This window comes from Podarcis gaigeae, assembly GCF_964106915.1.
Source record: "Podarcis gaigeae genome assembly, chromosome: 1".
In the NCBI taxonomy this organism is placed as follows: Eukaryota; Metazoa; Chordata; class Lepidosauria; order Squamata; family Lacertidae; genus Podarcis; species Podarcis gaigeae.
The window spans coordinates 2,506,609-2,522,972 of NC_139678.1; the positions used below are offsets into that span (position 1 = coordinate 2,506,609).

The 16,364-nt window shown below is 45.4% G+C and overlaps 1 protein-coding gene across 2 annotated transcripts in view; it reads right to left on the minus strand.

The window, feature by feature from the left end:
- The window catches only part of MDGA2 (MAM domain containing glycosylphosphatidylinositol anchor 2), a 401,452-nt gene that overhangs the window by 351,323 nt on the left and 33,765 nt on the right, over positions 1-16,364 (minus strand). The window lies entirely within an intron of this gene.

Genomic DNA, 16,364 nt, shown 5'->3' on the forward strand with positions numbered 1-16,364 from the left:
GGATTTCCCCCCTCTTTTCCTTAATTAAAGTGCCACAGGTAAGGCTTCTATGCAAAATAGGTGTAATCACAATGCTAATAATAATAATAATAATAATAATAATAATAATAATTTAATGTGTTTCCTTTCAAAACAAATATTCTACTCCAGGTTGTGGATTTCCTTTTCTTGCAAAGCTTATCCACTTGAACAGCAGCAGCTAGAGCAGGCATAGGCAAACTCAGCCCTCCAGATGTATGGGGACTACAATTCCCATCATCCCTAGCTAACCAGGACCAGTGGTCAGGGGTGATGGGAGTTGTAGTCCCAAAACAGCTGGAGGGCCGAGTTTGCCTATGCCTGAGCTAGAGATAACAGAAGGATCTAGAAAGCCACTCAGCCAACACTTTGTAGGATCATAGAATAATAGACTTATAGAGTTGAAAATTGGAAGACAACCCGAGGGTCATCTAGTCCCCTGCAATGCAGTAATCTCAACCCTGAAAGCCTGATAAAATAGTGTGGCTTGTGATGTTCCCATGCAGCTGGAATATTTCAGCACCAATGAAAGGGGTTGGGAGTGGGAGATATCTGAGCCACCTTCTATGAACAAGAGGAACAGCATAAGGACTGGAACAAAACTGACAAAATAAATTTCAGCAGAGACAACTATAAAGTTCTACACATAGGCAGGAATAACCATCTGTACCACTAAAAGTTGGGGGGGGCACCTGGCTCAACAGTAGGATACGTGAAAAGAATCCATAGACCATAAAAATTCATAGAAGCAAAGAATCATAGAAATGTACAGTTGGAAAGATCATCTGCTCCAACTCCCTGAAATATAGGAATCTCAGCTAAAGCATCCCTGACAGATGGCCATCCAACATCTGCTTAAAACCCTCCTAGAAAGTTCTCCCTGAAGTTTAGCCAGAATCTCCTTTCTTGTAACTCTAAGCCATTGGTTGGGGATCCTACCCTCCAGAGCAGGAGAAAACAAGCTTGCTCCATCTTCCATGTGACAGCCATTGAGATATTTGAATATGGCTCTCATATCATTTCTCAGTCTCCTCTTTTCCAGGCCAAACGTACCCAACTCCTTCAACCATTCCTCATAATAACCATTCTACTTTCCTTTTAATAAGAAACTGAGAATAGATTCATGTAAGCCCTGAAATGATGGGAAAGCTCTAGGATCAACCACTTTGGCCAGCCGGCTGATGGGGTTATCAGAGGATTCAGAATTCCCTACCGCAAGATGTAGCCATGGCCACCTAAGAACATAAGAAGGGCCTGCTGAATCAGGCCAGTGACACATCTAGTCCAGCATCCTGTTCTCACAGTGGCCAACAAGATGCTCCGAGGAGGACCTGAGCACAACGACACTCGCCCCTCCTGTGGTTTCCAGCAGCTGATATTCAGAAACATTGCTTCCTCCAACTGTGGAGGCACCATCAATAGCCCTCTCCTCCCCCATGAATTTTCTCCAATCCTCTTTTAGAGCCCTCTAAGTTGATGATCTGCATTTGAATTATGGTGTTGGAGGAGACTCTTGAGAGTCCCATGGACTGCAAGAAGATCAAACCTCTCAGTTCTTAAGGAAATCAGCCCTGAGTGCTCACTGGAAGGACAGATCCTGAAGCTGAGACTCCAATACTTTGGCCACCTCATGAGAAGAGAAGACTCCCTGGAAAAGACCCTGATGTTGGGAAAGATGGAGGGCCCAAGGAGAAGGGGACGACAGAGGATGAGATGGTGGGAGAGTGTTCTTTAGGAACATTGAATACTGACTTGGACTGAGTCCGATTGTTGGTCCCATCTAGCTCAGTATGGTCCGCCTGGGCAGGTAGCAGCTCTCCACCTTTTCCAAGAGGGTTCTCTCCCACGATCCATGAATAAACATAGTTTAGAGGTCCCGGGCCCTAAGGAAGCCAGACTATCCACCACCAGGGCCAGGGCCTTCTCAGTGATGGCTCCAACCTAGTGGAATGCTCTGTCCCAAGAGACTAGGGCCCTTCAGGATTTAACCTCCATCCTTCGGGCCTGTAAGACAGAGCCATTCCACCTGGCCTTTAATTTGAATTCAGCCTGATCTTTTATTTCCCTTCCCTTCTCTTCCCTCCCCCTCCCCTTTTATGAAGACCACCCGCTCTGAGACCCCGCAGCTGGCCTCCTCGCTGGCCCAAGTAGGACCAATTCAGCCAGCTAGCCCTGGGGATTATCTAATTGATTTTTGATTTTTATTGTTATTCATGTTTTTATACTGTATTTTATGCTGCTTTTGTAATTAGGTGTTTTAAAGTGTTTTAAATTTGTTGTTAGCCGCCCTGAGCCCGGTTTTTGAAACGGGAAGGGCGGGGTATAAAAAAATATTATTATTATTATTATTATTATTATTATTATTATTATTATGCTGCTTGGAGCCACCACTGAGGATTGAACCTGCGACCGTCTGCATGCAAATCAGAAGCTCTGCCTCTGAGCTCCAGTCCTTCCTCAAAGATGGCAGCAAGAGGGAATTCTCCTGGGTCGCCTGCTCTGGGGCTCCCCTCTGTTAGAACCACCACCTGTTCTTTCGCTTAAATGCTTTCTTTGATCAGAGATTTAATATGACCAGACAACCCATCTCTGGTGCACACATGGAAGCTGTCAGATGCTCTCCAGAGACAAGGTATGGCTCAGGGAGTCAAAACTCCGAAAACCGTGATGATGTTGATGTTGACGATGGAAGAACAACATGGACTACAGAGCTGCAACAATTATTTAACGAACCCGTTCAATTACCCATTGATTAAAACACTTTCAGTCAATAGAGCTTTTTCATCATCTTCTTTTTCAGCCCAAAATTGATGGAAACTGGTGCTTTTTTCTGGGGTCACACCAGGGGTCAGCAAACTTTTCCAGCAGGGGGCCGGTCCACTGTACCTCAGAACTTGTGGGGGGCCGGACTATATTGGGGGGGGGGGGATGAACGAATTCCTATGCCCCACAAATAACCCAGAGATGCATTTTAAATACAAGCACACATTCTACTCATGTAAAAACACGCTGATTCCTGGACTTTCTGCAGACCAAATTTAGAAGGCAATTGGGCTGGATCCGGCCCCCAGGCCTTAGTTTGCCTACCCATGGGTTACACGATACCAGCACCTTTCCCCTGCAAATGTTGAAAGCGTGTCACTTATTGATATATATATGTATATGTATATATGTGTGTGTGTACACACACACACACACACACACACACACACACTTTTATTGATTTTTTAACATATCAGTTCCAAAAGTCATACAACGTATCTTCTCATCTTATACAATATTTTAGACTTCCATCAACACCTATGATGCTTTTCCGTTCTTTATCACTTATTCTACATTTCTTAATTTCTATATTACATTTAATTGTCCTTAACTAATAATTCTCTCCATGGTCTTTCTTACAGTATTTCAAATAATCCACTTTATGAAACTTCTTGCAGTCCTGCTAGCGTAATCTGTTCATCACAATTACTTTTCAAATAGTTCAAATATTTACTCCAGTCTTCTAAGAATCTCTGGTCCAGCAGGTTTCAAATTTCAGCTTATTGTAACAACTTCATGGTGAGTACGGGCACCTTTTTTTCTTTTTTCTTTTTTCTTTTTTCATAACAGAATTTCATAACTTGTTTAGACTTCCTCACGTCTCCTGCTCCCACTTACAGTGTTAAGAAGTTTTTTCAAGCAAATTATCATCTTGTTTGCAATCTTATATCCACTCGTTTAAATATAATCTAATAGTTCTCCCAAAGGGTTTGTCTTTTCCTTAATCTCACTTATCATCAAGTTCCAATCTAGTTTAGTGGTGGCCAGTTATTTATGATCAAGCATCCTTCTTAACATTCAATCAAATTACAATATTTTTGTAAATAAATTTTAAATTTCTTCCAGTCTTCTTCAATCCTTTCTTCTCCCAGGTCACGGATTCTGCCGGTCATCTCTGCCAGTTGCATATAGTCTATCAGCTGCATCTGCCATTCTTCCAGTGTGGGTAGATCTTGAGTCTTCCAATTCTTGGCAATGAGTATCCTTGCTGCTGTTGTTGCGTACATAAAAAATGTTCGGTCCTTCTTTAACACCTTCTGGCCGACAATACCCAGGAGGAAGGCCTCTGGTTTCTTAGTGAAGGTATACTTAAATACCTTTTTCAACTCATTATATATCATTTCCCAGAAGGCCTTCACTTTAGGGCAGGTCCACCAGAGGTGAAAGAATGTTCCTTCATTTTCCTTACATTTCCAACATTTATTATCAGACGAATGGTATATTTTGGCAAGTTTAACTGGGGTCATGTACCATCTATATATCATTTTCATTACATTTTCCTTCAAAGCATTACATGCAGTGAAGTTCAGCCCAGTGGTCCACAACCTTTCCCAGTCCTCAAACATGATGTTATGCCCAATATCCTGTGCCCACTTTATCATAACAGATTTAACCATTTTGTCTTGTGTGTTCCATTTTAACAGCAAGTTATACATTCTTGATAGTACCTTAGTCTTTGGTTCTAACAATTCTGTCTCTAACTTCGATTTCTCCACCTGGAACCCTAGTTTTTTGTCATTTTTAAAAACTTATTTAATCTGGGCGTAATGTAACCAGTCTCGCACTTTACCCTCCATTTTCTCCAAACTCTGCAATTTCCAGTTGTCACCGTCTTTTTCTAATATTTCCCAATATTTTGGCCATTTGGCCTCCATATTGGGTCTTTTTCGGGCCTTGGCTTCCAGAGGGGACAGCCACCTCGGAGTTTTATTTTCCAATAAGTCTTTGTATTTTGTCCAGACATTGAACACTGCTTTCCTGACAATATGGTTCTTAAAGGCCTTATTGATCTTAACTTTGTCATACCATAAATATGCATGCCAGCCAAAAGCATTGTTAAAACCTTCCAAGTCCAACACATCAGTGTCTTCAAGAAGTAGCCAGTCTTTTAGCCAGCAGAAAGCTGCGGCTTCATAGTACAGTTTTAAGTCTGGCAGGGCGAAGCCCCCTCTTTCTTTCGCGTCAGTTAATATCTTAAACTTAATTCTGGGCTTTTTGCCCTGCCAGACAAATTTAGAGATATCTCTCTGCCACTTCCGGAAACACTCCGTCTTGTCCACAATTTGCAATGTTTGAAACAAAAACAACATCTTTGGCAATACATTCATTTCTTTTTTCTTTTTTTAAGTCCTGGTGGACACCATCTAAGAGCAGGATTTGTGGAATCACAGAATTGCAGAGTTGGAAGGGACCCCCAGGGTCATCTAGTCCAACCCCCTGCAATGCAGGAATCACAGCTGTTCCTTCTTCACCTCCGTACTTTCCACAGCTCATGAACTAAGGTTTCAAAATTGATAGGATCTAGGGCATGATCCCCTCCTTAGGGTCACCTCCAGACAACCTGCGTCTTGAGCCTTCATTCAGACCTGCTTGCAGGGAGATTAGAAGATGTTGCAGATAAAAAATCATATAATATATTCTGAAACCGAGATAAACGGAAGTCAATTAGTGTTGTGTGTTATTTTGTAAATGTAAGCTAATTTGTTGGTATCTTATGTTAGGAGATGTTTTTTCTTTTGTTTTCTTTATTATTATTTCCCTTTTTTATGTATTTCTTTTTTGTGTGTATGTGTTATGTATGTTTCTTTCGTTTGTTTTAATGTTTGATGTAGCAAAACGAATTAAAATCAATTAAAAAAAAGAAGATGTTGCATCCAGTGGTGGATTTATGTATAAGCTAAACAAACTATAGCTTAGGGCCCCACTCTCTTGGGGGCCCCAAAAAAATTAAAAGGGAAAACAAACTGGATGTACATTTCAAAATATAAGATAAAATGCAAATAAAATAAAACCGCAATAAAGATTATTTATATTCATTTATAAAACCTACATGAAGGTAAAGGGTAAAGGGACCCCTGACCATTAGGTCCAGTCATGACCGACTCTGGGGTTGCGGCACTCATCTCGCTTTATTGGCCGAGGGAGCCGGCGTACAGCTTCTGGGTCATGTGGCAGCAGGACTAAGCTGCTTCTGGCAAACCAGAGCAGCACACGGAAACGCTGTTTGCCTTCCCGCCGGAGTGGTACCTATTTATCTACTTGCACTTTGAGGTGCTTTCGAACTGCTAGGTTGGCAGGATCTGGGACCGAGCAATGGGAGCTCACCCTGTCACGGGGATTCAAACCACTGACCTTCTGATCGGCAAGTCCTAGGCTCTGTGGTTTAACCTACATATAGCAACAGTATTTTGTGTTGTGTAGGCTCCTATGATGTAAGTCATGGGCCCCGCCTGCTAGCCTGCTTCCTAAAATATCACTGGTTTGCTCATTTCTATATCAATTCCTTTGATAAAATACATATTTTGTTATGTGCAAATGGCTTTAGATACCTCTTAGGTCCATCAATTACCATATAACATATATTCCACACACAAAAACAGTGACCATTTGTTGTTGACAAAGGACAGCTGGACATATAAAGGGCCCCATTACCTTCAGGAGCTGAGGGCCTCACCCAACCTAAATCCGGCCCTCGTTGCATGGCAGCATGCGCTGCTGGTGCTTAGGGAGCCCAGGTTTCTTGCGAAAGACATTAGAGCTCTCTGAACACCTCGTTCATTTCATAGCGTTGCAAAAACAAAAAACAAAAAGATACTGCAAACCATTGTGAGAATCTGGCGTGTTATGAGATAACTGAACAAGAGAAAAAATGCAGAACAAGGTCTTTTAAAACATCACGATTGTGCCCTCTGGCAGACAACTGTTTACAGAATGGGCTCAGGAGGTTGCACACCGTCTTGTGTTCTCGTTGAGTATTTTGTTTTTCAACCTTGAGGGCCATTTCATATCTGTGTGAGGATTGAGAGGATTCAGAACATAACAAGATCTTGCTGAATCGGGCCATGGGCCCATCAAGTCCTGCATCCTCTTCCTGATGCCTGTGGGGAACTAGCAAGCAGGATCTGGTCACAAAAGAAGCCTTCTCCACTCCAGTGGCTTCCACCACTGGCAGTAAGAATCATGGCTGCCTCCAATCATGCAGGCAAACCAGAGCATTGCCTCCAATTAGCTATAAATGGCACTGGCTCCCGGTGGAGTATCGGGTCAGGTTTAAGGTGCTGGTTTTGACCTTTAAAGCTCTTTGTGGCTTAGGGCCCTCACATTTACGGGACCGCCTCTCCTGGTCTGCCCCGCAGAGGACCTTAAGGTCCATGAATAACCATAGTTTAGAGGTCCCTCGTATTTATGGGACCACCTCTCATGGTCTGCCCCGTAGAGGACCTTAAGGTCCATCATAGAGGTCCTGGGCCCTAAGGAAGTCAGATTATCCTCCCCCAGGGCCAGGGCCTTCTCAGTGATGGCTCCGACCTGGTGGAATGCTCTGTCCCGCGACACCAGGGCCCTGCAGGATTTAACTTCCTTCCACAGGGCCTGTAAGACAGAGCTATTCCGCCTGGCTTTCAATTTGAACTTAGCCTGATCTTTCATTCCCCTTCCTTCCCTCCCCCTCCCCTCTTTATGAAGATTACCTGCTGTGGGGTCCCACAGCTAATTCTCCCCTGGTCTCCTCGCTGGCCCAAATAGGACTAATTTAGCCAGCTAGACCTGGTGATCATCTAATGTTTATTGGATGGATTTCCCCCCTAAATTGATTTTCAAATTCTGAATTTATTGTTATTCATGTTTTATACTGTATTTTATGCTGTTTTTTGTTGCATCAATTAAGTGTTTTAAATTTGTTGCTAGCCGCCCTGAGCCCGGTTTTCTGAACCAGGAAGGGTGGGGTATAAATAAAAATTTACTATTATTATTATTAATTGTGCAACATGAATTTATGCATCTGCAGGTGAATCCCACCCCCAAATAATCTTTAGGTGTTTCCAGGTAACTTTCTGCATCTCCTTTCAAAGTCCCTGGATGCTCTGTGCCAGCAAGTGAACCATGGGCTGTTCCCACTCTCCTTGGATACAGGAGAGAGAAGAAGCCGCGATGTTTTCTTATTCAGACTCACTCAGTGGTTGTACCACCTTAAATCAGCCACAGTAATGTTCGCTTAATGCCTTTGTGTGTTTAATTAATCCCATCTCCTGGGACTTGCCTGGGGCAGCGAAAATGGCAGCCGCAGAAGAGTTTCTTGCAATGATTTGTTGCACCTCTGCATGGCCAAGGCTCCTGCAAGCCATGGTGATATAGATGCAAATTCCTCTTGGTAAACAGGGCCAAAGGTGACTCCATTCCAGTTTAGGAAATCCCAGTCCAGGATCCCATCTAATTATAAGATGAAGGTCTATCTGTAAAGCAGTTCTCTTCAGAAAGCCACTTCCGGCCTGCCCAGGAGGTGGGGTTGCGGGCTTCACGCCCACCCCCATGTGATCACGGGGGCTGGTTTCAGCCCCCCGTGAGAACAGGGGAATCCCGGCCGGGTCTGCCCTATTTAGGGCCGGTGCAGAGGGGGGTCGCCCTCTTTTCGCTGGCTAGCCCTCACGTTTTCCCACCCTCCCTCCCTTTAGGTATGCTTTAGGTAGGTCTTTGACTTTGCTATGGACTTCGGTCTGTCGCCGCAAGGGGCATGGTAGGAATTTTCCCCAATTGGCAATTTGTAGCCTTTTGGTTTTTCGCCTACCTCGTAGCAACTTGTCACAACTTTTCAGCATTGGCGGTAGGCATTGGTAAGAAGGGGTTAAGAGGATGTGGGGGGGAGGAACGCCATCACCTTCCCCCAGTGAGCGAAGGGTGGTCCGTTAAAGGACTCCGGGGGCATGGCCCTGTCCGAAGCCTATGGAGGTGTGGGCCAAAGGCACGCCCCCGAGCAGTGACCCAGGGGAGCTCCTAGTCGACGTGCCTCGACAGGAGACTCCCCCATATAGTGTTAACCCTTCCCCGTGTCTCCAGCAAATGGGCTGGAGCCGGATAGTTGTGGTGTAGTCGTGGTGTAGTGGTTAAGAGCGGTAGTCTCATAATCTGGGGAACTGGGTTCGTGTCTCCGCTCCTCCACCTGCAGCTGCTGGGTGACCTTGGGCGAGTCACGCTTCTCTGAAGTCTCTCAGCCCCACTCACCTCACAGAGTGTTTGTTGTGGGGAAGGAAGGGAAAGGAGAATGTTAGCCGCTTTGAGACTCCTTAAAGGGAGTGAAAGGCGGGATATCAAATCCAAACTCTTCTTCTTCTTCTTCTAAGCCAATGCCTCTCATTCCTGAATTCAATAAAGTTGTGGCCTAATTCGCCCAATCAACCTTAATTATGGTGTCTCGTGTCTATATTTATCCTGGTGGGGGGGCGGGAACTCGCCACACAACAAGAATATAAAAACATGAGGAGAGTCTGCTGCATCAAGTAGTGGCCCATCTGGTCCAACATCCTATGTACCCTCCAACATTCTTTAGATGAAAATAAGGACATTTCCCCCTCCCTCCCAACTAACCCCCTTGACTTCCCCCTCGACACCCAGCTCTACCTCTCCTTTACATCAGAACCAGTGAAGGCGGTGAAGATCCTGTGTGAGTGCCTGGAGGTGGTTGGAGGATGGATGGCAGCTAACAGATTGAGGCTGAATCCTGACAAGACAGAAGTACTGTTTTGGGGGGACACGGGGCGGGCGGGTGTGGAGGACTCCCTGCTCCTGAATGGGGTAACTGTGCCCCTGAAAGACCAGGTGCGCAGCCTGGGAGTCATTCTGGACTCACAGCTGTCCATGGAGGCGCAGGTCAATTCTGTGTCCTGGGCAGCTGCCTACCAGCTCCACCTGGTACGCAGGCTAAGACTTCCTTCAGATGTGAAGGAAATAAGTAGCTATCCTATCTTTAAAAGACATCTGAAGGCAGCCCTGTTCAGGGAAGTTTTTAATTTTTAACGCTGTATTGTTTTTAATACTTGATTGGGAGCCGCCCAGAGTGGCTGGGGAAACTCAGCCAGATGGGGGGAAGGTATAAGTAATTAATTTATTATTATTATTATTATTATTATTATTATTATTATTATTATTATGCCTCTCCCCTGAGCATTTCCTATCAGAAGAGAGTGCCACCAATGGGGCACAGCACAGATGCCATCCATCTTCCTGAGAAAACACCTTCATCCCAATTTTATATTTTACGATCATCTTCAGTGTCATTGTCCCATACAGAACAACAAAACTGAAAAAATCTGCATCAGACATTCAAAAACCAACAAGCCTGCTATCCCAGCCTGGTTAGCCCTGGTTAACTCTGATACCCCATAATTAAATACAATATACTCCCATAGAGACTACTTTACACTGCATTTAAAACCAAAATCGCATTTGGGTAGAAACTGTTTCTCAGGTGGCTAGCCCTAGTCTTTATAACCCTGGACCTTCTTCCAGAAGGCAGAAGCTGAAAGAGATCATTTCTGGGGTGCGCACTATCCTGTGCTATCTCTGCAGCTTTCTTATGGCACCTGGAAGCGTAGATTTGATCCAAGGTGGGAAGAGTGCACCCAATTATTCTCTCCGCAGTCTTTACAACCTTGGACAGCATTGTTTTTCCCTGACCGTGCAGCTCCCAAACCACAAATACACTCTCAACTGTACAGTGAAATATGCTCAGACTCAAGTGTGGATTTCCTGCTCTTTATTCAGCTCATAGTAGAGAGGAATGAATGTTCCCCCACAATATCTGCTTTATATACATTATTTATACAATGGGCTGCACATGATTGGCTAATTCCAGGATTCTCCTGTAGGCCAATCAGGTTGCGGATTCACTTCCACCTGGAGCTGGATTGGGGGGCTCCTGCGGACCAATCAGACTGCTGCATTCTGAATCCTATTGTTCTAGGACCAATCAGACTGCTGCATTTTGGATCCTATTCAACTCAGTACATAACAAGTACAATGGTAAAATGCCATCAACAGGTCCTTTGAGAGATTATTTTTCCAGAGGATTCTCAGAAAATATAACCTCTACTGTGCTCTGTTCATCAGGTCTTTATTGTTTTCTCCCGGATAAGGTCATCTCTTTTAGTCTCCATTTGTTGTTGTTTTTACCGGGACGCAGGTGGCGCTGTGGGTTAAAGCCTCAGGGCCTAGGACTTGCCGATCGAAAGGTCGGCGGTTCGAATCCCTGCGGCGGGGTGCGCTCCCGCTGCTCGGTCCCAGCGCCTGCCAACCTAGCAGTTCGAAAGCACCTCCGGGTGCAAGTAGATAAATAGGGACCGCTTACCAGCGGGAAGGTAAACGGCGTTTCCGTGTGCAGCTCTGGCTCGCCAGAGCAGCGATGTCACGCTGGCCACGTGACCCGGAAGTGTCTCCAGACAGCGCTGGCCCCTGGCCTCTTAAGTGAGATGGGCGCACAACCCCAGAGTCTGTCAAGACTGGCCCGTACGGGCAGGGGTACCTTTACCTTTACCTTTACCTGTTGTTGTTTAGTCGTTTAGTCGTGTCTGCCTATGAGAAACCCACAAGCAACTTTCAGGACCAAAGCAGCATTGTCAGCTCCTGGTAGCCTTCTCCTCCTCCTCCAATATCCTGCCCAATCATCTTTTAAAGCCACGTAGATTTGGGGCCATCACTGCCCCACTGTGGGAGGAAGTTCCATAGCTGAGGCTAGGGCCCACAGCCCAGCTCACTGTCTCGCCAGGTGGGGCTCAGTAGCCCTGGGAGAAGATCTGTGATTCCTCAGCTGAAGTAAGCTCAGAACAGGTGAGGGTCACATTCCTCATCAAGTCCAGGTGTTGCAATCAGCATGCATAGTATAAAAGGGCAGCTGAACCGCGGGGCTGAGTCTGCTCAACTTCCCAAGTTGGTTGGGCCATGGCTTAGATGTTCCAGGGAGATCTTCAGGACTGATGGACAAATGTCTTGACCCCTGGAGTGGCTGCAGATATGGGAACCTGGCCTGACTGCACTCTGGACCTGTTGGCATGTTGACCTGCTGGACTGCATGCTAGAATCTGCTGTGGGGTTATGCACTCCAGATGTCCAGATGTTGCAATCAATATGCAAAGTACAAAAGGGCAGCAAAGCTGAAGAAAAGATTTTGGAAGATAAAAGGGGGAAAAATATTTACTTTCCTTATTATCATTTTGTGTGCGGGTGTGGGTGTGTGGGTGTCTGCACATATGTGTGTTTTTGTATGCAATGTTTGGGAGGAAATAAGACGGTAAATAACAAATAACAAACCAAATATTGATGTATGTAATTTTTATTTCTTAATTATATTTAGTGGTAGTATGGTTGTATTGGCCTAGGACCCTCGTACCTATGGGACCGTCTCTCCTAGTATGCCCCACAGAGGAACTTACGGTCTTCAAATAAAAACATCTTGAAGGTCCCAGGCCACAGAGAGGTTAGGCTGGCCTCAACTAGAGCCAGGGCTTTTTCGGCTGCGGCTCCAACCTGGTGGAATGCTCTGTCACAAGAGACAAGGGCCCTGCGGGACTTGACATCTTTCTGCAGGACCTGCAAGACAGAGCTGTTCTACCAGGCCTTTGGTCAGGGCGCAGCCTGACTCCCTCCTTTGGCAATCTTTACAAAACTTTAGTTTATGGTTGCCATCAATTTTGATTTTAATTAATTTTTATAATGTTTTTATAATGTTGCACTGTTTTAGTGTTGTTAGCCGCCCTGAGCCCGGCTTCGGCCAGGGAGGGCGGAATATAAATAAAATTTATTATTATTATTATTATTGTTTTTTGTAACATAAAGGTAAAGGTAAAGGTACCCCTGCCCGTACGGGCCAGTCTTGACAGACTCTGGGGTTGTGCGCCCATCTCACTCAAGAGGCCAGGGGCCAGCGCTGTCTGGAGACACTTCCGGGTCACGTGGCCAGCGTGACATCGCTGCTCTGGCGAGCCAGAGCTGCACACGGAAACGCCGTTTACCTTCCCGCTGGTAAGCGGTCCCTATTTATCTACTTGCACCCGGAGGTGAGGTTGGTTCTGCTCAATTTCCCATGTTGGTTGGATCATGGCTTAGATCAGGGGTCAGCAAAAATTTTTAAGCCATGGGCTGGTCCACTGTCCCTTAGACCAGTGTTTCCCAACCTTGTGCCTCCAGATGTTTTTGGCCTACAACTCCCATCATCCCTAGCTAGCAAGACCAGTGGTCAGGGATGATGGGAGTTGTAGGCCAAAAACATCTGGAGGCACAAGGTTGGGAAACACTGCCTTAGACCAGTGTTTCCCAACCTTGGGTCTCCAGCTGTTTTGGACTACAACTCCCATCATTCCTTGCTAGCAAGATCAATGGTCAGGGATGATGGGAATTGTAGTCCAACAGCAGCTGGAGACCCAAGGTTGGGAAACACTGCCTTAGACCATGTGGTGGGCCGGACTGTACTTTTTTTTTTGGGGGGGGGAGGAAATGAACAAATTCCTATGCCCCACAAATAACCTAGAGATGCATTTCAAATAAAAAGACACATTCTACTCATGTGAAAACATGCTGATTCCCGGACCGTCCGTGGGCCGAATTGAGAAGGCGATTGGGCCGCATCTGGCCCCTGGGCCTTAGGTTGCCTACCCCTGGCTTAGATGTTCCAGGGAGCTCTTCAGGACTGACCGCCAAATGTCTTGCCCACTGGATTGGCTAGAGGTGTGGGAATGTGGCCTGGCTGCACTTTGGACCTGTTGGGCTGCCAAACGGCTGGACTGCATGCCTAGATTTGGGGCCATCACTGTGGGAGGGAGTTCCATAGTTTAGCCAAATCTTCCAACATTCAGCTTTGTTGGGTGTCTGCAAGTTCTAGTGTTTGGAGAGAGGGGGAAAAACTTTTCTCCCTCCATTTTCCCCCATGCCAGGCATCATTTTGTAACCTTCTCTCCCGTCACCTCTCCCTCGCCTTTTCTCTAAACTAAAAAATGAAGATGCTGCAACCTTCATGAGAAGCTGCTCCCTGTGCTTGATTATTTCCAGTGTTATGAAAGGCCTCTGATCTCAGCTGGTGTGGGAAGAAATGCCTCTTCTTTCTCTCTTGAAAGTTCCCCTTTCCAAGTCTCACCCATCAGAAAACTCATCTCTTCCACGAAGAGGCTGGCTTATTTACGATTTCGGAAGATTGATGTCCCACCCTTCAGTTATCAGTAGTTTGGGGGCTGGGGCGGTGGTGGTGGAGAGAGGGACTATCAGTCACACACAAAAGCAATAAACTCATAAAAAGGCAATGCATTAATAAATCAGACAAATAAAGTCATCTCTCAACTAAAAGCACCAGGGCGGTGAAGGGGGAGGGGGGGAGTCATAGCAGCAGGATGGAAATGTGGGAAAATCAGCCACAGATTAAAAGGCCTGAGAAAACATCAAAATAATATCCTTCCTTCTTCCCAAAGGAGTCCAGGATGGCAATCATGGAAAAGATAAAACAATTTTAACATCTTAAAAATCTGCTCAGGACAATATTTCTGACACGTTAGGGTATCGTATACCCTTAGATCCTGAAATATTTCTACTTGGTGAGCGGAAGGAAATGTTCGAGAAATAGTGTTCCAGTCCTGTAACTGATGCTAAGATTATGATAGCCGAAACTGCAGGGAAAGTGCATCTGCTATTTTATGTGAATGAATAATAATAATAATAATAATAATAATAATAATAATAATAATAATAATAATAATAATAAAGGTCTCTGGAAATAATGACTAAGATAAAAAGAATACACATGGGAGAACATCTTTCATAATGTTTTGGAACAATAAGTTCAATGATAATGTTCAATCTTACGTTGCTTTCAGCCTGTTGTAATATTATGAATCCCTCTTTATGGATATTTTTCTGTTTACTTTATGTAAAATATATATATATAGAGAGAGAGAACAATTTCAGTGCAGACGGGAAGATCTCTCTTCTTAAAAGGCTTGTTGGAAGAGGAAGTTCTTCAGTAGGCCCTCAAAGACAACAGAGATGTTTCCTGTCTAAGGGGAGGTGCCACCACGCGAAAGGCCCAAATTCCTACACTGTGCGGAAGGGACATCTGGGATAAGATATAGCTGCAGGAGGTCCTCACCTGCAGAGCCCAGTGATCTCTTAGGGTGTATAAGGGGCAAGGTGATGTTTCAAGTATCCTGGTCCCATGTTGTTTAGGGCTTTAAGCACCAAACTCAGCACCTTGAATATTGTTGTTGTTTAGTCGTTTAGTCATGTCCGACTCTTCGTGACTCCCTGGACCAGAGCATGCCAAGCACTCCTGTCTTCCACTGCCTCCCGCAGTTTGGTCAAACTCATGCTGGTAGATTCGAGAACACTGTCCCACCACCTCATCCTCTGTCGTACCCTTCTCCTTGTGCCCTCCATCTTTCCCAACATCACGGTCTTTTCCAGGGAGTCTTCTCTTCTCATGAGGTGGCCAAAGCCTTGGAGCCTCAGCTTCAGGATCTGTCCTTCCAGTGAGCACTCAGGGCTGATTTCCTTCAGAATGGAAAGGTTTGATCTTCTTGCAGTCCATGGGACTCTCCAGAGTCTCCTCCAGCACCAGAATTCAAAAGCATCCATTCTTCAGCGATCAGCCTTCTTTATGGTCCAGCTCTCACTTCCATACATCCCTACTGGAGAAACCATAGCTTTAACTATACAGACCTTGAATATAGCTCAGTGGAATAAAGATTTTAAAAAATAAGTCCAGTGTGAATAAAAACATGAGCATAGGGCATCATGTGGGCCTCCCAGGTAGGGCATTTGAAACTTGGATAGCACCACAACAGTTGACATTTCCCACCCACTCAGTCTCCCACTACAGGAGCAACTGGAAGAGGGTGTTATTAAATACCATTCCAGAGGTTAGGACCTGAACCAGTGGATTCCAACGACAAGGAAAGAGATTCTGGCTCAACTTTAGGAAGACCTTTCTGGTGGTAAGAGCTGCTTGACCATGGGTTGGGCCCCCACAAGAGGTTGTGGACTCTCTTTTATTGGAGGTTTCAAAGCAGAGGTTGGATGGCCATCTGTCAAGTATGCTTTAGCTGAGATTCCTGAAATGCAGGGGGTTGGACTCGATGACCCTTGGGATCCCTTCCAACTCTACAGTTCTATGCTTTGGGTTTGGATTTGATATCCCGCTTTATCACTACCCCAAGGAGTCTCAAGGTGGCTAACATTCTCCTTTCCCTTCCTCCCCCACAACAAACACTCTGTGAGGTGAGTGGGGCTGAGAGACCTCAAAGAAGTGTGACTGGCCCAAGGTCACCCAGCAGCTGCATGTGGAGGAGCAGGGAAGCGAACCCGGTTCCCCAGATTACGAGTCTATCCCTCTTAACCACTACACCATACTGGTTCTAGATTCTAGTGTCCACTCCTAACAGCATCAATTAGTTAACTGTGACGTTTGTCAGAGCCTCCAGTCGTCTCACGGACTATTGACCCATACACCACTAATCCACTGCCACCAACCAGGTCCTAGAATCATAGAATCATAG